At 34.9% G+C, this 25,216-nt stretch overlaps 1 long non-coding RNA gene across 1 annotated transcript in view; it reads right to left on the bottom strand.

Annotated features, from left to right (window-relative positions):
- Positions 1-22,710, bottom strand: part of LOC149799103 (uncharacterized) — a 252,549-nt gene extending 229,839 nt beyond the window's left edge. The window contains exon 1 of the long non-coding RNA XR_016421077.1: positions 22,484-22,710. This is a non-coding gene — a long non-coding RNA (uncharacterized LOC149799103). The remainder of the gene's footprint in view (positions 1-22,483) is intronic.
- Positions 22,711-25,216: the final 2,506 nt, after the last annotated feature.

The following is a 25,216-nucleotide window of genomic DNA, read 5'->3' as shown; positions in this document are numbered from 1 at the left end:
ATTAACTTCCATAATGTGTGCGAGACGGTGCCTTATAAACTGACACATGCAAACAATATCATTCAGTATCAACGTAGAACGGATCCATTAAACACTTCGTATATACCATCACTGATCGACTCGTGGAAAGATCTCCAATATTCCACATCAAAGTGTTCATATAAACCAACCATCAAAAATGACATTACGACGGAGAGCAAAATTTCTGCTCAAAGTTATTTTGCGTTTGGTAATAGGCAAGCTTCCATGCTTTTAAACCGGTCAAAACACTGTAATTATTTTGTCATTTTTAACAAAATTCATAATCTCGTTACACAGTTTTCAGTTTCACAGGATGCTTATTCTAACCATTAATCCATTTTCATGCTGATTTACGTTTGCAAACGATTCTGTTTTGTATCCGACAGCAATAGTATGTATTTTATATTCTGGAGTACACGGTATTATACACCCTTCTTTTAAAGGGTTATAACGTTCCGCGATGTTTAATGACTTCTGAAGTTTTATGATCAACACGGCCACATTCTATGAACATGTTTACTTCAGATACGATACTATTTACGATGGGAATGGCGCGTCACTTAAATTGAGGAGAGAGCTGGAAGCATAATGTGCGAAGCCGATTCGTTCGCTAAACGTGTCATTAATAACTAACTGTATCAATGTTATTTCCTTTTGAATATCATTATTATTGTTTTGTGTAAGCTCTTACAGCACCTGGTCTGGTGTCTGATCAAGCCAATTTTAAGCAGAGACAACGTGCTGTTTCCTTACCTGTCTATGTGAAAACTAATCAAGAAAGTGTATTGCTATTTGAAAATGAGATGTTTTATATTTGTAATGTCCAAATGGTGATAATGTATCCATCCTGTCTTATAATCACGTTTAATCCCGTCATTAACTCTACAGAACATGTGAATAATGTACATGATAATATATCATGAACGAACAGCATCCATAACAAAATTGGACATTAGCAGCCGTCCGGTTGTTTACGTTTAACCCATGGTTTTGAAAAAGCGAACTCGTCAATGACAGTCTACGAGAAATAAAGGACCCAGGGAGATCGCGTTACATTTTGACCAAATGGGATTTGTTTCCCACTAAAATGATGCATTTCTGAAGTCACGGTTGAATAGAATACATTTTTCTTTGCTTCATGTAGAAGATGATTTAAAAACAATGAAAAGAAAATTCTTCCTCTTCACGAAAATCCTTTAACAAACCTTGATGTCTCCCAAAATGAGAATTAAACAAGATCTATGTGTGTGTTGTTTACAAGATTTAAATATTTTCTATATAACTGTAATTGGCATAAAAATATTTAATGACATGTAAGACATTTTCTTGATCGATCACATTGTACCTGTGTTATAACTGTCATTTAGTTTGAAGATTTAACATTTATAATGAGATACATATTTTATATTATTAATTTATTATGTAATCATATAAACATTTTTTAAAAATCAGACTTCCTCTTTGAAGTAATATTTAAAACGCTTATATTTGAAATATCATTCGTTCCTTGAGCACAATAAAAAAAACGCAGCAATGTGGGAGACGATACAGAAAAGTAATGTATTTACATGCAAGTCTTTCAAAATACGTCAATCAGTTAACACTTCCTCCTCTATCATTCACGTGCAACGAATTATTAATTGCGTGGCAGTTAAATTAATCATTTTATTGTTGCATCTTCTACGTATATGTTTTGCAAATGAGATACCATGGACATAAGAATCGCCTTTGCCAACCACCCAGTATCACTGTGGGGGCGTGACAATCCTGTAACTAAACATAACGGAAGGAAAGCGATTTCACTTCTATTGCTATCTTTTCTTCAGGATTCTTTAAAAAATAACTTGCATGAAAGAGATTAAATACATTTATACCTCTGTGAATCAGCAATGATTACACCTAAAACAAAATGATATTGTTGTTGCTGATGGGTTTAACGCAGTTTTTTCAGCACATGATAGGCTATAAAGAATATTTTGATCTAATTGCTATGGAAACCTAAATTCTGTCAGTTCATACTTTCATACATGACAGAATAAATTATGTATGATACTGCATTTTTGGGGTCTTACTCTCTGTGACCCTCCATCAGCTTAAACACTTCTCATGTTCTCAGTCTATTTTACAAGTGTGTGTTCATGTGAGGAGTTCTTTGGAGACATAATGTGAAGAGTTCTTTGGAACCAAGACATAGTGAACTTATGGAAAGTTATTTTCAAAACGGAATCTCCAGAAAATGCATAATATCTGCATGTGCCTCTCTCTTGTTCATTATTAACTACCGATATATACATGCACAGAAAATTGATGAAAATTCCACGACAAAGGCAGCTAAATTGCACGTGCTCAAAGCACCCAGTATTTCACATTAGTGTCACGTGGATTAATGGTAAAAGCACGTGGATAAACCTTCCCGAAGTCAACAACCATGATCGTAAAGAAGGCACCAGATAAACGCTGTGTGACAAAATCTCGAGGTTTTAAGTAATGTTGTTGTTGTTGTTGTGGGGCTTAACGCCATTTTTCAGCACACAGTTGGTTATGTATGGCGGCCAGTATTAATGGTGGAGGAAGAACCCGGGAAAACCACCGACCCACGAGAAGCTACTGGCAAGCTTTCTCACATACCCACATTGGCCGAATTCTAGACTCGAACCCAGGCAGACAGACTTGAGATGGCAGTGATCCGTAATGGAGCGCTTTAGACCACTCGGCCACTCGGGGCCCCTGGTTTTAAGTAATAAGAGTACCACCCAGTACATTATATGCCCATCTGGTATCCTTGCCCTAGAAAAGACATTGATCTTAAATCTGCAAAACTGCCAGTTACATCTCCTATCATAAAGTGTGGATATTTATAAAATTGCTTGAAAAGCACAGATACATAGATACAACTCTCATCTCGACGATTGTACACACACACACACAACACACACACACACACATACATACATGCATGCATACATATATATATATATATATATATATATATATATATATATATATATATATATATATATATATATATATATATATATATATATATATATATATATATATATATATATACATACATACATACATACATACATACACACGCACACACACATACATCATACATACATACATACATACATACATACATACATACATACATCCGAGTGTTCTAAAGCGGCCTCCGTTACGGATCACTGCCATCTCACATCTGTCTGCGTAGGTTCGAGACTCGGATTCGGCTAATGTGGGTATGTGAGAAAGCTTGCCAGTAGCTTCTCGAGGGTCGGTGGTTCTTTCCGGGGTTTTCCCAGGTTCTTCCTCCACCATTAGTACTGGCCGCCATGTATAGCCTACCGTGCGCTGAAAAATGGCGTTAAACCCTACAACAACAACAACAACAACATACATACATACATGCATACATACATACATATGTTTGATTTAACATATACTTGAGTTAATTGAATTGTTTGTAAATTTTAAAATCGTTTTATTTTTAATTTCATTACATGTCAAAAAATGTAGTTTGTTTACTAGGAACTCGATATTTTTTCAGAAAATAATTTGACTTTGACTCTTCACTTGAAAGCACATAAAGATGACATAGTTCCCGACCTTGATTTATAAATCAGTGAGAGAAATAAACGTTTTATTTTTATGCTATTCTTAAAGTAAAATGATTGGTTTTTGTCAAGGTCATACTGAGACTACGTGCTTTTAGACGTAAATTCTTCTCAAAAAATCTGGAGAGTTGACCCTCATCCGGGAATTTGTTTTGCGTTTGAAGTTACTGTATAACCTTTATTTAAAGACATATTTCTCATTTGGGGCTTTTCTTTACACTGGAAAATGTTTGTTTGTGACCAGTTTGGGAATTACATTTTAATTTTTATTCGAATAATTTGGATTCTAAAAGATTAATTATTTGTCCTGGAAATATTTGAGTGCATAAACAAAATTATTGGAGAAAGACATTTATTTAAATTGCATTCTGAAATTCAAACACCGGAATAGTATTGACTGTGGAATTAAAAAAGAGAACTGTTGACGATATAAAACTATACTGACTACAGTATACGTCATCGCCTTCCAATTTTGATTTGTCGTAGGGACTCGAAGTTGAAGTCATTTCATTACTAGGACGTCTAAGATTTAATTCGTGGATTATTCTTGGAATATTTTTTCATTTCTTAAAACCGTAAGTTTATATTTTGTCTCCAATTTTTATAGTTGTTTTCCAGGGAAATAAATTATTTGTTAAATGTTTCAAGCTTGTTGGTTTCACTCTTTCTGTTATTACTGTTTATAAGAGCCCAAACAAGTAACTATATATATATATATATATATATATATATATATATATATATATATATATATATATATATATATATATATATATATATATATATATATATATATATATATATATATATATATATATATATATATATATATATATATATATTGCATGAAAATATTGCTAATTTGGAAGCCACACATAAGCATGCTGGTAAGTAAATACATAAACCACGTGACGCTTTTAAAATGAGAACTCGTTTGTTTGCATAAATCACTGATAAGATCCTTATATAATTTGGCATAAAGGACACTACTCAAGGACAGACTTGTCTAAATTCTGATATTTAACTCCGTATATTAATATTTCATGTGCATTAGCGGTCCAAAAGTTTGTCCTTATCAAGTCTGAAGCGTTTTGATAGAGATGAGCAAAGATTAATTTGTTTTAGGTATAGTTCAAATCAGTGTGCGAAATAAATATTTCTGATTATATCGGTAAGTGAAAATGCATGATAGGTTATGAACAAATGTATATACATATTAACATTATGATGAAGAAATGACTAAAAGAATCTAATAATTAATATTTTAATTAATTGATTAATTAACTAATTTTATATAAGTTAACCTTTGTGATAAAGTTTATAAATACGCATGCATCCAAATTTACCAAACCAAAGTTTGCATCATTAATAGCACTAAAGGCTCTATTCTACCTTTAGTAATATCGATCTGTTTCGTTCTGGAACTATATATACCTGTTCTTTTTTGTTATACAACTGGTCACAAGTTTTAAGACTTTTGAAAGTGAAACGTATTTACACATCCAGGTGAAACCTGATATTAGATATCAGATTTCAGTTTTTACTGGAATAGAGGAATTTGATGCAAAGTTGCCGGCTAATAAGTCGGATTCAATTTGCAAACTGCATAATTAGCCAGCATATATATGTCTTTCTAGTTTATTAGGACTTGTGGACTCGTCAGTAGAACAAACAACATGGATTCTTATTTGCCGTCGGATTATGGGCATGTATTATTTACAGATGGTCCCAACTTATAAGTGAATGCATAATGGTAGTTTGTATGCACTTTCAGTTGGAATGCACTGTACAAGTCATTACGAATTATTGTTCTGCATTCGAATGAAAGGAATGCCAGACGTTTTCAAATTCGTTTTCCAGGGCAGATCTCCATCTGCTGATGCTAGCAAAATCTTGTCTGCTTATTATGCTTCTTGAAAAAAACAATTGAGTAGCTTATTATATACATATCTTGAAATTAACGCGATTCGAATATATTCAATGGTACATGAGCAATGCACTTTCTAAATAATTATTTTTGTTCGTATTTAGTCTTGCATTGATGGACAACAGTATTTTAAGGTTTTTTCGCAAGTACCATCAATAATCAAAACTTATTTCGTTTTAGAAGCTTTTAAAATGGAGTCTAAAATTTATGTCCATTAGATAACAAATCGAATATAAAAGGAGAACTTATACACATACGTCTAGTGACATGGAAAAGGTATCGTGTGAAAAATATAATTATACGAAACACCATTCACTATACAAATGGTCTGTTTCAAAATCATGTTATTTTTCACTGGGTGTGAGAAGGAAAGATAATATAAAAATACTAACTCAGACACCATACTTCAAAACAATACAGTAATGATGTGAATTAGCAGATTTTATACAATCGTGTCTTGAATAGGAAAGAAAATTAAATGATACACAAAGAAAAAATTAAATTATTGTGTTCATTCTCTTGTAAGTAGTGTTAATTACGCACACCTACGAAAAGGCAAAATGAGGATCCACCAGTCATGGCAGCATTTCATGGCAACCAAATATTTCAGTCAATACATTGGTTGCTACAGCGATGTCCTGTGAAAGAAATTATAACATACCTGCATAGAATGTTCGTTTAGTCAAGTTAAACATATTTTAAACGTTAAACGTGTGTGCCACTCTTTTCATCTCTGAAAGGCCTCATCAGAACACTTCAATAAAAAGTGACAAATAATGCTAGTGGCATAAGAACTCCACTAGAGCTGACAAAAGCGAAAGTTGAAGAAATTCTACTGTATAAGGCGTCTTTGCAACGCCCTAAGTTTAAATCTTGCAACACAATCATTCGTTATAGACATAGTCTGACGCTATATTGAACAGAACCTTGTGTAGTGTTGCCTTATAATTCGTATTCTTTAATATATTTTAAAACGTTAAATCAATTTTTATGTCCCGAAATTTGCTGAATCACGCGCGATAAAGTCAGATGATACTAATACTATTTGTATCATCATTTCCAATGTAAATCTATTATGTTCACATCAGTCTTATCAGCTGTGTTACATTAATGCATACATTATTATTTGTGAGTCACCCATTCCCGATACATACACACACACACACACACACACACACACACACACACACACACGCGCGCGCGCGCACACACACACACACACACACACACACATACATGCATACATATATATATTAGGGACCAGCAAACGGTCTGACAGTTTTTCACAAAAACTATTCCGTCGGTTAGGTGATCTTGCTCTGATGTAGCAAAATAATTCCATATAATATCGATTATTCCATATCATATCGATTATTCCATATTATATCGATTATTCCATATCATATCATATCGATTATTATTTGAAATAAATTAATAATATCGAGACAAAAGAAAAGAAATATCTGAGTTCAGCTGTAAATCGCATTCCCACCCCACCACGACGATTACATGATCCGTACCTTATCTTCAATGAATGCTATGTGCCTATGTTTCGTTGTTGTTTAAGTTGTCATCTAAAGATTGTAACTAAATTGGGATGATTAAGCTTACATATCTTTGAGACCCTGTAAATAGCATTGTGCTCACATTATAGGGTTTGTTGGTCAAAATAGGAAGTGTTGACACTGAAGCCTTCAATTTACTGGCTACACTATTGATATAAAAGGCAGCGAACCTTTGATTGGGATGGCAACACCCGGGCAAGATATTTATCAGAAAGGGTCGGTAAACATAAACACATTGACTCAACAAACGAGAATTTTTTTAGTGGACTTGAGAATTTAAATTCAAACAGAAAACTTACAAAGGAATATGTGTTAGGTACAGAATTTTTAAATACCAATCAATAACATTATCATACAGGTTATAGAATCAGTTCGAAAAAATTCTCGAACCTGTATCATAATGGTATTTATTCGTATTTTTAAAAAGTATGTTAATGCTATCAAACATTCTCCTGTGCGAGCCAGGGTCAGCAATGTTCGCTTTGTTTTGTGGATGTTTCTATAATAACCTCCATATGCTTTAATTTCTGTCTTAGGAGTCCGGGATGATAGAGTACTTAGACGATAATTAATTACTAATTCGATATGCGTGTGTAACTGCAACGTACGAATGCCTACACTAGCGACTTTGTAGTATCAGTTTTGGTGATATGTGCATGGTAGAAATGGTATAGGGATTGATGCGTGCAGGCAAGGCGATGGGTGCTGTAACCCGCTGATCAGGGTTCGAAATAACCGTTGAGTAAGATTTAAGAACTAAACTATATGATAATGATATTTATTCGTATAGTTCGTATTTTTAAAATGATGTTAATCTTATCGAGATTGAAATCGATTGAGAGAGAGAGAGAGAGAGAGAGAGAGAGACAGAGATTAAAGGAAGACTGGAATGATTAATTTATGTCCACAGCTCAAGAATTTGTGAAAATTTATTTTAATCATTTATTTTACAATTGTCATACAGTCACATTCACATCAGCAACATAATTCACATATTTGAGAATCCGACCTTTGAAAATGATTTGAAAACACTTATTTTAGTTCATTTAATTGTTTGCCAAGCAGTAGGTTAACTTAGAACCTGAACGTACGCACAAATATTACGAATACAATGTAACGGATAAGATAAAATATAAATATTTATTCATTATTTGTCAAAACTTGCTTCAAATAGTTAATACTCTTAACTTCACGTCTTGTGTGAGACTGACCTTGACATTGGCTACAAGATGGAAAAGACACTTACAAAAGATGAAAGAACTTGTAGCCATCTATGCAGAAGAAGAATGCGCTATTTATAAACGTTTAAGATAGATGTTGACTTATGTACTGTGGCGAGATCAAATTATATCAAACGTTACATTAAGATGACCAAGGTCAAGTTTAGTTAGCACTATTTTGCAAAAATGTGTGCTTAGTGTTTTACAGTCCATGAAAAGTGGCTATATGGTGCCAACTAAAGGCAAAGTTATCGTAATGTAAAAATGAATATTATAAATGTTATGGGAGATAAACCCAACCAAATGAACGTAATCATTTAGTACAACAAGATAGATTATAACAAGTATAAATGCTAAACTTCTATAAAAAGGATATAACATTGCAGGTAAATGTAAGACATATACAGTCCTTTGAACATGATTAAAATTAGTTGAATAAACCGTATTTCTTTGTGTAAAAGTCTGAGAATTTCTCGGATGGTACGCACTCGTACAGTTGCTTCAAGCAGCTCACGTGAAAATACTCCTGTCACAGAGTGGAAATGGACACATGTATAGCTGGTTAGAATTTCAGAGGCGTCCCCTCAATACACCCGAAAGCGTCATTGCATGAGTAAGATGGTATGCACATACAGTTAGTAACTCAAGAATATAGGTAATCGGACATGAATGTTTGCTCATTACTCACCTAATCAGGTAAAATATATTTAAATGCAAGCAGAAAACGAAATTAAGTTACAGGATATCATTTCACTTCTTGTCTATACCGATATGGTCAGTTTTTCCGTTTCTTTCACATTACTAAATGCCAATGACTACTTCAATTTTAAAAGAAACGGCTTCGGTAGAGTTCTTTACCTCAATGATTGCTTATACTAGCATGCCTCGTCTATTATAAATTTGCTACCTGAGCATGGTATCCCTTTAAATATAAGGTTACACGAATTGTATAATTGGACGGGGAAATGCTGCAATATCGCATTCTTTTATCTGTATTCTTTAACCCATTAAAAGTTCAAAATACTGAAAGGCATATGTGATCACATACAATCAAGCGCTGCAAGGCATGATGGAAAACATAAAATTAAAAGTATGGGAAATGTGAAAATATAAGTATATATTTTTCACATATGAAAACATAGAAATAAAAAATATGAAAATTATTTTGCACATAAGTCTCTTTATTTCACACTTAAATATATAATAAAAGAAACCGTTTTACATTACGCTCTCTCTTGAGATATTCTTGCATAATGCAATTCAGACGCCATTATGAACAGATGCGAAAAGGACAAATAAGAAACAACAGGAAGGAACAGTACAACATCCTGGCGTTAATTGGCATTGTACGCTAATATACTTTCTCTTGTTCACTAAAATGGTTTTTACATGTCAGTTTACAGTTAGTTGTCATATATTCATGATGGCACGAATTAAACGGATCATATAAAAATGTACACTTGTGGATGCTTATATCACTTACAAAGTATTTATCAACTATTTCTGCAAAGTTAATTGTTGCAGACAAAAATTTTAGTGCTGCACTAGCAGTCCCAATCAGACACGGAAATATTTTGTACCGCATGATCCGTTCCCAGTCAGTTTTGGATACATTTCTTACAATACCAGTCCCCAATCAGACACGGAAACATTTAGCATGGCATCATCAGTCCCCAGTCAGAAACGGAGCCGTTTAGTACAGCATCATCAGTCCCAGTCAGACACGGAAACATTTACACAGTACCCTAAGTCTCCAATCATACACAGAAGCCTTTAGCACCGCATCATCAGTCCCCAGTCAGACACGGAAACATGTATACAGTACTCTGAGTCTCCAATCAGACACATAAGCATTTTGTACAGCATCATCAGTCTCCAGACAGACTCAGAAACAGCTCAGTCTCCAGTCAGACACGGAAACATTTATAAAGTACTCTGAGTCTCCAATCAGACACAGAAGCATTTTATACAGCAGCATCAGTCTCTAGTCAGACTCGGAAACAGCTCAGTTCCAAGTCAGACATGGAAACATTTATACAGTACCATGAGCCTCCATTAGACTCAGAAACATTTAGCACAGCATCATCAGTCCCCAGTCAGACACGGAAACATTTATACAGTACCTGGAGTCTCCAGCCAGACACAGAAACATTTAGTACAGCATCATCAGTCCCTAGTCAGACACGGAAACATGTATACGGTACTCTGAGTCTCCAATCAGACACAGAAGCATTTTGTAAAGCATCATCAGTCTATAGTCAGACTCGGAAACATATCAGTCTCCAGTCAGACACGTAAACATTTATAAAGTACCCTGAGTCTCCAATCACACACAGAAGCATTTTGTACAGCATCATCAGTCCCTAGTCAGACTCGGAAACAGCTCAGTTCCCAGTCAGACACGGAAACATTTATACAGTACCATGAGTCTCCATTAGACACAGAAACATTTAGTACAGCATCATCAGTCCCCAGTCAGATACGGAAACATGTATACAGTACTCTGAGTGTCCAATCAGACACAAAAACCTTTTGTATAGCATCATCAGTCTCCAGTCAGACTCGGAATCATTTATTACAGTACCCTAAGTCTCCAGTCAGACACAGAAACATTTAGTACAGCATCATCAGTCCCCAGTCAGACACGGAAACACGTATACAGTACTATGAGTCTCCAATCAGACACAGAAGCATTTTGTACAGCATCATCAGTCCCCAGTCAGACTCGGAAACAGCTCAGTTCCCAGTCAGACACGGAAACATTTATACAGTACCTGGAGTCTCCAGCCAGACACAGAAAAATTTAGTACAGCATCATCAGTCCCTAGTCAGACACGGAAACATGTATACGGTACTCTGAGTCTCCAATCAGACACAGAAGCATTTTGTAAAGCATCATCAGTCTATAGTCAGACTCGGAAACATATCAGTCTCCAGTCAGACACGTAAACATTTATAAAGTACCCTGAGTCTCCAATCACACACAGAAGCATTTTGTACAGCATCATCAGTCCCTAGTCAGACTCGGAAACAGCTCAGTTCCCAGTCAGACACGGAAACATTTATACAGTACCATGAGTCTCCATTAGACACAGAAACATTTAGTACAGCATCATCAGTCCCCAGTCAGACACGGAAACATGTATACAGTACTCTGAGTGTCCAATCAGACACAAAAACCTTTTGTATAGCATCATCAGTCTCCAGTCAGACTCGGAATCATTTATTACAGTACCCTAAGTCTCCAGTCAGACACAGAAACATTTAGTACAGCATCATCAGTCCCCAGTCAGACACGGAAACACGTATACAGTACTATGAGTCTCCAATCAGACACAGAAGCATTTTGTACAGCATCATCAGTCCCCAGTCAGACTCGGAAACAGCTCAGTTCCCAGTCAGACACGGAAACATTTATACAGTACCTGGAGTCTCCAGCCAGACACAGAAACATTTAGTACAGCATCATCAGTCCCTAGTCAGACACGGAAACAATCAGACACAGAAGCATTTTGTACAGCATCATCAGTCCCCAGTCAGACTCGGAAACAGCTCAGTTCCCAGTCAGACACGGAAACAATTATACAGTACCATGAGTCTCCAATCAGACACAGAAACATTCAGTAGAGCATCATCAGTCCCCAGTCAGACACGGAAACATTTATACAGTACCATGAGTCTCCACTTATACACAGAAACATTTAGCAGAGCATCGTCAGTCCCCAGTCAGACACGGAAACATTTATTACAGTACCCTAAGTCTCCAATCAGACACAGACACATTTAGTGCAGCATCATCAGTCCCCAGTCAGACACAGAAACATTTATTACAGTACCCTAAGTCTCCAATCAGACACAGACACATTTAGTACAGCATCATCGGTCCCCAGTCAGACACGAAACAACTCAGTCCCCAGTCAGACACGGAAACATTTATTACAGTACCCTGAGTCTCCAATCAGACACAGACACATTTAGAACAGCATCATCATGTCCCAGTCCGACTCTGAAACAGCTCAGTTCCCTGTCAGAAACGGAAATATTTGTACCGCATCATCAGTCCCAGTCCGCTCTGTATAAATTTATCACAGTACCACTCCCCAATTAGAGTAGAAAACATTAATTTTTCTTGCGAGAATCTTGAAAAAATGTAATAATTAGTAATCTGATTTGAAAACAACATCAATTGTCTGGTCTGTCTTTCTGTTAGTCTATATATCTGTCTATTTATACGAAGCAAGCAAAACGAAGAATTAACGTGGTCATACTTTCATATTGGAAGGTAGTCCACGTCTTCATTCGACGTAAATAATTCAAGAGCGGAAATCGCTCAATTGTAATTAGGGATTTGATTTCATTGTACAGAAATTACACTTGAGTAAACAAATTATTACTGTTTTTTTATAACACACACAATATCAGACATTATTACTAAGCCTCCATTATCGGCATTAAATAAATTACAAATTGTTATTTCTGTGGCACTGAGAAACAGTCTTTTTTATTACCAGTGTTATTTTAAAGGTAACGTCGTTTCATCGTTCATCAAATAGCTCCTACTCCCTAATATCAGTGCTGAAGACCTATGGATACAAAGTGTCAGTATAAAAGATCGTTTGTTACCCTGTGCTAACAAATCTACAGAATTCCACGCATAGTAAGCTTGAATGAGAAACTCCTTCCAGCCTCTAATTATGCAAACAATCGCTTTTGCACAAAATAAAAATTCCAGACGAATACGCCGGAAGAATAGTTGCGTTGTCCTGCAGTTTATATGTGCTAAATTATGCACTGTCATACAAATATGTGTCCGGTTTTAAGCAAACAGCGCAAGGCATTCAAAAAGGTCACAAAAAAATAATGTTAAAGAAAAGACTATGTTTGAAAGTAAAAACATTACTGGAAATATCTGGAATCATCCAGGTACAAGGACATTAAGCAGCACCAAACAAAGGATGAAATACACGCATACAGCTTGTTACCATGTTTGCTGTAGAAGCGACTTTGTTATCATCTAAATTCTCAGATTATATTTATCGCGCTATCGTATCCTAGGTTTTTAAGGCTTTCATGGTTGCATTTCTTCATAATCACCATATATTTGAAGCACGTTTGTTTCATACATTCTTAGATATCGGTGAATAACAATTTTCAGTGTTTTTTAAAGAGGTGGAGGTAACTCAAATAGTGATAATTCCAGTCCATCCCGTTGAAAAATAGTTTAGTCTTTGCACGCTCCGGTGGCCTAAGTGGTTAAAGCGTCCGCCTCGGATGCGGGAGCTCTCGGATTCAAACCCCGGGTGAGTCACACCAAAGACTTACAAAATGGTACTAGCAGCTGTCTCACTTAAGAGGTTAGTTTTTAGGAATGGTCGGCCTCGTGTCAGGATAATATGACTGGGTGGGACATCATACTACGTGTCTACGGAATGATATCCCAGTGCTAGACGTCACTATAGACTGTCCCTCTGCAGACATCGTAGTGATATCATTGGAAAATTGCTAAAGTTACGTTAAAAATCCAAATCACACACACACACAGTGTTCCGTCTTTATTCCAAATACATGGAGAAACTCCTCATATTTTAATGGGTCAATTATCCGCAACATACAGCGAGTTGAGTCAAAGAATTATTACAAATTTTCAGTCAAATTTGGCTATAAGCGTGACACATATTAATGAAATGTATATAATGGCTGTGTCACTTTTTAAGCTTTTTCATTCTTTATAGTTTAAAGTTTGAGAGTGCTGCTAAAATCTATTTTGCCAGTAACTCTGCTACCGACTTCATCAATAAATATCTCCGATAAGATACAAGTCATCTCTCAGCAATAAATATCTCCGATAAGATACGAGTCATCTCTCAGCTATGCCACATTTAACGTCTCCTTTTCGTGCGTTTTTAGTTTCATGCGAGTTCATTTATACAGTGTCTCTGTCCTCTTGTTAACATTTTCCTGTCAGTGTTTGCAGGCCTTAACTGGAAAAGAATAGTCTCCATTTCCAGTGAATCGGTATTAAATATCTTGTAAGCTGTCATGTTAGAATAATAATCATGAAAAATAGAGAACGTCATTCTGTTTATCGAGCCTGAGCTTTCCCTTTCCAATTACTTAGAAGTCAAGCTGGACACAGTTCCGTGGTCTCAAAGGTCACTTGCCCAAATTCTTTCTTTTGTACAATAAATGCCAATTAAAGTCACATTTATCATCCAAATCGTCCGTGGTTGTTCTGTTTGAGTTCACAATGTGATTGACCATCAATTTTCCCAAACGCACGACGTGGAAATAATATTGATATGGGAAATACATTCCCATCAATACAGTAGGTGATGATATCTAACGCATCCACGAATTATTGGTGCAGACATCGTTGCCTGTTAATACACTATCGTTACCTTACGTATCTTATTAGGTTTCAACTCTTCTAACAGTAGTTATTTTCTTCGGATGTAAATTAGCTCCCAGAAGAGTTGCAATTATGCATTAATTGTATTACGTAAACACATCATCTGAAAGGTTCAGACATTGTAACATAATATGAGAAATCAGTGCGTTCATGTTCTCTCCTTTAACTTTTAGTCATTAGGGGATTTCCTGTCCCTAATGGGTAGGAAATTGTGCCATTTTCTAGGATTATATTTTCTGTACAACTTCTTTTCTTGGAAACATCAATATACTATTTCAAAGAATAAGCATTTATATAAAACATGATTCGAATTTGGGTGTTCGTGTAACACGTGGTACAAGTTGCGGTGTACCTGTATACGTAAGAGATGAAGATATCTACGACTGCTCCCATTTTTTCAGTGACAGCTGCTTTATCTTTAAACAGATCTTGATCTACATCCTTTATTTGTCGTTTTTTATGTTCTTTGACACGTATCGCTATTTCTTCATACCGTTCTCTCTTCTGATAAAGTATCTTTTCATTAATGGCGCCTTAGCGATAAGTATAATGAGATGAATCCTTCATATGCATCATTGAATGATGGGAAAATTCCAACAGGGCCCAGCATTGTGGGACACATTCGGTATAAACATGGAAATGTAGTTATAGACCAATACAGAAGTATGATATTGGCTGAAATACCTCGAGGAGACGATATATATATATATATATATATATATATATATATATATATATATATATATATATATATATATATATATATATATATATATATATATATATATATATCGTATACCGGATGGTTGCGAAGGCGACTGTAAAATATCGTCTGCAAATGTCCCATTTGTCGATTGCTCACTGTATCTTGGATATCTACATATACGGTAAAGGAAATATACTGTCTGTATTTTGATTTACTTTTCAATAGGGTACTGAAAATGGTGGTAGACACCATCACCTGAATACATCAAATTCCTTTACGAAATGGCAAATATAAAAACATTCTCGCGTGCGATAGCTACAGTGTAGAAAGCCAGCCTGCTAAAACTTTTATACGAGTTCTATTTGAGATTGGTAGTGGGAATCGAATACATAACTCGGTGAGATAGATTCAGGGACGACGTTCATAAACAAGAGGTTCCAAGGCTCAAATAGATGACAGTAAATATGCGGAGATCACAAATTAATCTTAAGTGGTAGATGCAAAACTTCTTTGCAGGGGAGTCGGTCGACAAAACTGCCGCTCCATTTTTGGTACTATTATGCATGCTTGTTTAATCTGCACGCATATTACGATTTGGCCACGAGACAACAAAAAAAAAAGACAAATTTTAATTTTTCATGAAAGATAGTCGTTTTGGACAGATAGAAAATAACAGCTTTTTGTGCTGTTTTTCATAAAATGGTTTTATGTTTCATTTTAGCGCTGATTTAAATAATAGTAATACGAATTTAATGATACAGATCACGACTATTAAATTTAAATCAACCTTAACCGTTTACCTTAAACAGTGACCTTTATGCATGCAGAACTTGTATAGAAATAAAAGTAAATGCATTCATTTATCAACATTTATGTTTGCAACTGAGCAGTATTTATATATAATAGGATCAAATGATCATGGTTGGGTATTTATCGATGTGTAAATTTCACCTAATCACGCACAAAGTAAATAATGTCCGAAGGACATTTTGTGACTCACTAGGACAAAATTTACCCATCAATAAATACCCAACAATGATCATTTAATCCTTATAATTCCAATTTACTTTCTTTCTGACATCATATCAGCTGATTTCATTAACAAAGTTTTCTCCTTTAGATAGCCCGAAGTTTTCTTTCATTAGCCTCTTCACTGCGATAGAATACATAGGCCATATTCGTCAGCCAGGAGTGCCAGAGAGGCTCATGCCAGTTATCCAATCAGCTTGTTATGATCATTTTTTTTTAAATTTAAAACAAAATGGTTGATTTTGTTTATACCAAGTTATTCCTGTTTTTAACATTACGCTAGCGTATAGCACTAGTTGTTATATAGCATTCGCTGTTCTTGCTTTCTGCGCGTTTCGATCTTTCAAAGACAAACCGTGTCCATTTTTAGTGAGATCCCTTGTACATCAAACGTCCCTGACCTTCAATGACAGTTGCTGGGACATGTCGAAGGAAATGCAATAATTTCCGAAGACTGGCTTGTAGGGCATGCATATGCCTTCATAAGCAAGGGGGGTGGGTGGAGTGCAGGAAGGTCTGCGTAGTTGCATTGTTTTAACTTATAATGGACGATTTTAATCTGAGTTTTTAAAGTTTGATTGGAAATCACTGGTGTGGGTGGGTGTGGGTTTGTTATTATTATTATTATTATTATTATGGTGAAAGGTGTTGATATAGATAAAACTTCACATAAAATGGCATGGGAAAAAGGAGCCAAAAATAATCTGTAGAATTTATCGATGTATAATATATTGCAGACCATTATCACGTGACTGTTTACATCCAATCGAATTGTATAAAATGTGGTCGTCATAAAAATTGGAATTTTACATGCATACATACATACATACATACATAGAGACAGATGTGCTTACCCGAATGATTTTCAGTGACTTTGTGTCAGTTTCCTTCAAATGTTATACCTGCCTAGAATGAACATTTCGATTCCTGACGCTTGATGAAATTACGTCTTATCACGCCACAACGTCGCGTAACGCAGTTTGATCAAAGGATATACGCATGGTCCATACGTTGAACAACACGTAATTTTGATGAAGAAAACCGGTGCGCATTTCTTAAAATTAAAAACATAAACGTGCAGCGCCTGCTACCTGACTTTGAAAGAATGCACATATGATCTAAAAATAGCATCCTGTTCACGTGATAAATATCAACAAGAGTTAAGACAAGATACAGCGGTATTTTTTACAGTCATATCTCAACAACAGTTACTTACATGACACCGTTAAGCTCGAAAACGCGATCTAATTATATAGGAGATATATTGAACACCTAAGAATTTAATGCGTGAGAATGAAAAATATTGCCCCTGATGAATATATGCCAAATATTGATATTCACTCCACCCAACCTACTCCCCTCTCCGCAAAAAAGCATAACTTTGCCTTGAAATTATTTCTTTCCATGCAGCAAATAATTCTTGATTTTCTGCATGAAACAAATTTTACCAGAAAGAAATATTTACTTTCTTTGACAAAACATTTAGTAACATATTGTTGATGTACTTAATTTCCCTTAATGTTTCGGTTTGCTTTGATAGTAATGCATTAATAGTTGTTTCCTCTCTTGTTTTATCCATAACCAATCGAAATAAGTCATTATCCACAGAGGTGCTTTGTACATGGACCCATTACTAATTTGCAGAGCACCTGTTGCAACGTTCTGCCTTTATTCTGACATTGGCAGAAGTAACTGTTGCTGTCGACCTTGTATGAGAAACGTTTTATTCTCGGCGTTTTTATCTTTTATCCGTCGATATACAAAATATAATATGTCATTAGGAATTCAAAAGGTCTAGCTGCGCTTTTTACCGGTTCACTTGATTTGGCGAACCATGTGGTCTTATCCGACATAGATGGTAAATTCCACTAAAAGATCAGCACAAATCGTTCTTCATTCTAAAGGCCTTTATTTGCGTCGGCTGTTTATATACGAAAACGATATCTTATGCATTTCCAATTCAAGTACTTCTATGCCAGAGTGGAACAGGAAATTATTAATCAGATATACTTGGTAAACTACCTGCCTTTAAATGTTTTCTTCATCTCTCCTATTCTTTCTTCTTAAGGCATTAGCATTGAAATTACTGACCATGATATATACACATATAAGTGTTGATTCCTGAAGCGCATAGACAAGTATTCGGTCATGCTAGAACATTGGTAGTCATTGAAATTGAAATCACCTGTCTGACATCCGTAATGTGTTGATGAATCGTACAATGCACAAGATGTTGTCTGTGCATGTTTCTGCATGTTATATTCAACTCATCTACAGAGAAAGTACCAGGAGCAGGTGTTATATATATATATATATATATATATATATATATATATATATATATATATATATATATATATATATATATATATATATATATATATATATATATATATATATATATATAGTGTGTGTCATCCTCTCAGGGTGGTAGGTTTTTGATGAATGAAATCGGCATGCATGAATATGCAGCCAAGAACCTCATGGTACCTTTCACATGACATGGAAATTCAGCTATTAGTATTCAATGTGCAGTCAGTTATTATTGCAACTCATGCAGTCCACTAACATGTAACAGTGCAGCTACGGTCTACATAAATATCATACCACTGTTATAATAGATATCAAGAGCACGAAGATATATTTTATAAGATTTTGAACGTACATTTGAATTGATATATAAACGTAGCAATTGAAATGTAGAGAGAGAGAGAGACAGAGAGAGAGAGAGAGAAACAGAGACAGAGACAGAGACAGAAATGTGTAAATAATAGACGAGGGTCAAAAGAAAGAGGGGCGATTGGAGATTAACATATTTGATCTGCTAAAATTAAGGACAATGTAATATATCGGGGAGCTGTCGAATTCATTCTAGTTCCATTTGCCAGTAAAAGAATTCAATTATTTATCGCTGGCATTAATTGATTCTTAATGCCCACGAGCATCGAAACGCACTGAGCATATATTGTCTGATGCGAAGGAATGAGTAAATGTGTTTCTGTCACACAAATCAATTCGTTTATTGTGTTAAGTATAAGAAATATAATCTATACATGCGAAGTTTGATCTATAAAACTATCGTTTCACCATTTTAGCCATAAGTATATTTCAGTTTTCATGACTGATTCTAGCAACAACAAAAACCAAGCAGCTTAACTATACTCCTGGGTAGAAGTGAATATCTAGTAACTTAACCATATAGTTGCTTCTTTTCTTAAAATATGTCTCTGCTGAACGGTATAATTTCAAAATACGTCTTAAAGACATCTAAATATTAATTTGAAAGTCTTTTCTAAAAGTTGATACTATCGGAATAAAATTTTAACATATATGGAACGAATAATTTCCTATTTTATTTGAAAATTGTCATAAAATCAAAATTAATTTTTATTTAGAAAACTGTATTGAACCAATGTCCGTTGAACGGATATTTAATTAAGTTCTGTAGCTATTTGAATGGGGTCGCTGTTAATTGGCAACGAAATTTTTTAATGTCGGTTTAAATAAAATTAAATTTCAGACTTAGTAAAATGATAATTATTCGAAAAGAGCATAAATAATTTACATTCATTCATATGAAAATTTCTCCAGAGCAACGAGAAAAGCCTGGTAATCAAGTGTGTTACCCGATAATTGTGTAATGATGTCACTTTCAACTTCACTGGCTATATATATATATATATATATATATATATATATATATATATATATATATATATATATATATATATATATATATATATATATATATATATATATATATATATATATATATATATATATATATATATATATATATATATATATATATATATATATATATATGTGTGTGTGTGTGTGTGTGTGTGTGTGTGTGTGTCTGTGTGTGTGCGTGTGTCTGTGTGTGTGTCTGTATGATAATGAATTCAGTCCCGTCATGACATAAAGTAATGAGAAGTTGTTTTCCAGATACAGTGCTCAGTTAAATAAATACACTAGCATGTGCGCATAACATGGGTTATAAAATTATGTCAGCATACCAGGTGTGAACGCCCTCTGTTCACTACGATATGTATGCAGCTGTTCTGTTCATTTAATAAAACTGAGTATGCTGACACAATGAAATTATGAAGCTGTGATATTCACATATGAAAAACAAATCTTTGAAACTGTATAAAAATATTAAAATGTACCGTTCAACGGTTATGAAAATCTGAAGCCATGGCATTCATATAATATAACATGAACTTAAGAAAATACACTGCCAAAAATGATCATGGGGTGACTTTATTTCAATATAATAGGGCGTACAAAAGGAATGATATCATTCAATTACTTTCCCATCTGACGAATGACCCATCGAGGACCTTACGTCCGCACAGACACGCGTGGAAGCGAGTCTAGGATTCGGCCAATGTGGGTATGTGAGAAAGCTTGCCAGTAGCTTCTCGTGGGTCGGTGGTTCTTCCCAGGGTTTTCCCAGGGTTCTTCCTCCACCATTAATACTGATCGCCATGCATAGCCTATCGTGTGCTGGAAAATGGCGTTAAACCTCACAACAACAACAACAACACGAGTGGAAGCATGAACCGTTGAGCCTTCAGATATTGAACCGGATCAACGCCATTGGCTCTAAACACTAAAACACGTGTCAGCTAGAAATATACACCACTATGCCGTGCAATGGACAAGACGATAACTATTGTATGTTTTATTACATCTGTAAACGTCACAACCAGAAAATTCACACGGAATTAAAAAGCTAGAACTCTTGTCATCACTTACTATTTACAGATTATGTCATATGAAAATTGTCTGACCTGACGGAACCTTAGGAACGTTAGAAATTATTGCATACCTCTACAACTAAAATATCGCTATCGTGAAGAAGAGAGCTTCCTGAACAAAGATTTGCGCAATGTAACTATACGGAACTATTAGCACTCTTCATGTTATGTACGTGGTGGAAACCACTGACGGAAAATACGAATGAAGCGAGTTCCTATTTCCAGCACACTGCACGTGCCGCAGTAAGACGGTTACCGAGCTGAATAAAACTATGTCGCAATCATTCAACACGATTAAAACAAATACAAAGTGTAATGCTGTATGTGACATACTATGCATATGTTTTATTTTTACAATAATACCATGGCAACGTTGTGCATATAATGCCATGACACCTTCTAGTTAACCACCTGTGTGGTAGCCACCACTTTCCAATATAATGAGGAAGTAATAAACCCAAACTTAAAGGGCAAGGCCACAGACGGAAATTGAAAATCAGGTAAATTGGGAAACATTTCAGTCTCTCTGCAAACCTAATTAGACAGCTGATATTTTCCAAAATGTCACTGGTTTGATACTTTAACTTACTAAGAATTGCAAGAAGGTGCTAAAGATACAAGACCTAAAACCTCGGTAGATAGGATTTCAACTGTATACTCCATTTTCCTTATTCAAAATGAAAGGCTTAACTAATGATGGTGTTACTTCCCGTACTGCGATGCTACATGACGTCTATTGTCGAATTTCAGCTTACACTAATGGTCCCATAAAAATTCGAAAGATAAATTTAGGGAACAAAAAATGCCCATATGATCCATCCTCAGCCACTCGACTATTCCCTGCACACATAACATCACCAGATGAACCTTCGGGACTACAGTTTGTACACCTAAATATGGCAATTCTCTGTTGAAATGTCAAACAATACTACCATGTCCTGAATATGACAAAAAAAATCTGAGTTTTAGATTAAGTTATCACTCTCAACCAATAATAACTGACAATTTAAAATAAATCCATTTTGGGATAGTTGATATAATCTCCAGTTCAAATACTTTATATTCCCATGCGTAAACATTCAAAACAAGGTGAGAAACAAGTACGTGAACCATAAGACGAAGGCACGTATGGAAAATCATGCTATAGGTCTTAGTAAAAAGTATTACTCATATTGAAAACGAAATTTGATCAATCCCAACTCGACATAGGTTAAACTTACCCATGAGGCAAATTTTAGGGAAGATGGCTCAAGTGTACATCTTATCCAGCATGGCTATCATATCTGTCAAATATTTCACTGCATGCACTGGAAAGGTAACACATTCGCATAATCAGCAACAGCTATAAGTATGCAATGTTATTATATATATTCGGCTCTGACAAATAACCTCACAGTTTTGTGTAAAGAAGTAAGAAGTAGAATCGTGTCAGCTCGCTTCTCGTGCCATCTCCTGCTTGCATGCCAGTAACCAAGCTGGAATCTGGAAACGGCGCCAGAATAGCTGCTCTCGGTGTCAACTTTTTTTTGTTGGCAGTGACTGCTGCATGGAGACACGATATGGTGAGGAATACTTGCCTAAAGAATGGGTTGATTAACTAACCACACCTCAGTTTTTGTCTTGCAAGACTTCAAGAAGATGCAAGATTATTAATTTATCTGCCCAAGTCAATATTCATAAAATGTACTGCACTATGCACATAGAGAACCCATGACAACAACTGAGGAACCATTCGTTGTTGACCTTACTGCAGAAGATAAAATGTGAGTTTCGGTAACATAACTCGTTAGGTAGTGCATAAACTCGATTTAAGTTGAGACATAGTTTATCCAAGGTTTATATCAGTAAATGTATACGATTTAACGCATATCTTACGTTTCTTACATCAAACTCCTCTGAATTACACATCTTTGTAATGCACACGATAAATTTCATTGATTTAACTGGTGCAGTTGAATAAGTGAAAATTTATGGATGGCTAATTTAAAAATATTTCTGTTCTGCTAGTTTCCATGAAGGAATGTATCGATAGTCATGGTAAAGCATCCAATTTAGTTTTGGCCATGAATATTTTTCATGTTAAAGCTGTATAAAAGTAAGTGTGTACTTTGTTATTATTTAATATTACCCTGAATTCTCGCACAAGAATGGTTCAAAAATTTCGTTAAATTAGTAAAAAAAATATTATTTAAATAAAATTATAATTACACTTATGGCAGAAGAATGTTACGGTTGTTAAAAAAAGAATTTGTAAAAATAAGTATTGTATGGATATGTTGGTTAGATTCCAGTGTAATCTAGATATTAGGTTTCTTATAACAAGAACGAAAACAAAATAGCATCCTTTGATACACATTAGGTACAAATTTCAGTACACAAAATTAATTTTGTAAGCGTATCAGTCAGTTACAGAGACAGATATTATAACCTTTTAATGCTTTTAAACAATGAAATATAAGCTGACTTTTCTTAAAGAAGAAGCGGATGAAAATTCTTTGCAAACTTTCCACATGTCGTAGAACATATTGCTCCACATCTTTTTCTGTGGTCACCTTTTCAGATCCAGGCCAAAAGTGTGTCTCTTACAGGCGTACATAGCAAGTAAGCCATGGATAAGTATGACATTTGAGACAAAGATAGTGAAGCGGGAACACAACAAAGAAAAAGGAAAGTAAAAATACATTTCCGACATCAACCAAATCGCTGGAAGGTTCTAAATTAAAAGATTGGGACCAAGCATAATATTGACGTTTTGAAATAATTGCTCGGCCTGTATACAATGTGTTGCTTGCACGTTGGTCTAAATACCTACAATGATAAAAAATAATAAGAATAGAATAGCGGTAATAAAACATATTATTAATGGCCCGAACAGCACATTTAAGTAGTAATTTTGAGTCCTATCAACGACTTTGTTCGTGCTCCACCCGTATGAGACGTAATATACATAATATCTCAGTTGGGTATTTACAGATCTGTTTTCCTTGTACGTGACCTATTTGCTTGTACCTTTCCTAATTCCGATTGTTTCTAGGGCTTGGTGTAAGGGGTAAATAGGTAAAACGCTGTTCATGCACTGTTCATAGTTTATATCAGCAAATAATTCTCCCATAAAATACAGCAACACTTATTTATCGAGTGGATCGTGCCATTTAAGAGTATTCCAATGGGAGCAAAGGCCAACAATTCATTCTGGACTACCTTTATTTTCTTGCTTGTTGGCTTGTATGTGAATAAATAATATTCCATTGTGTATATAAATGACATACATATTATATACATGTCTTCGATAATATTCCATTGTGTATATAAATGACATACGTATTATATACATCTCTTCGATAATATTCCATTGTGTATATAAATGACACACATATTATATACATCTCTTCGATAATATTCCATAAATATTCAATTATACAAAAACATCTCCAATTATGGTCAGTTATCCCGTTAACTACAGATTTCAATTGCACGTGCTCTTTCTACTTCCTGCTTAAGATCGTAAATAACATACTGTAAGTTTAAATCTTGTCTTTCTCAATGGCCTTCTAGTTCAACACACTGACTTTACGGTATTAGAACAGGTCATCGTAACAGTTTTAAGTAGCACAGCTGCCGGCTGATTTTTATACTGAGCTGATATGATTGTTTTGTGTTTTTCTCTCAATGGCCAAAATACAGGTAAGCCATTCAATCACACTTATTTTTATGAATGAAATCGGCGCACATATCTGTGCAACCAAGAAACGTGCAATACGTGTCACCTGATATCAAACTTCAAATATTGATATTTGCAGTGCAATCCGGTGAAAGTGCAATTCATGCTGTGCAAACATTATACAAAACTCGCGCAAAGCCACTGTTCTACTCCAAGAATAAATATACAAGTATGATATATAGTGCCCTAATGAATATTCATCTTAACACCAGTCATCAAAATGATATCACTA

Source organism: Sinohyriopsis cumingii, chromosome 5 (genome assembly GCF_028554795.1).
Source record: "Sinohyriopsis cumingii isolate HCF-2022 chromosome 5, ASM2855479v2, whole genome shotgun sequence".
NCBI lineage: Eukaryota > Metazoa > Mollusca > Bivalvia > Unionida > Unionidae > Sinohyriopsis > Sinohyriopsis cumingii.
Note: the sequence above shows the minus strand (reverse complement) of the source record. Positions and strands in the feature narration are given on the sequence as shown.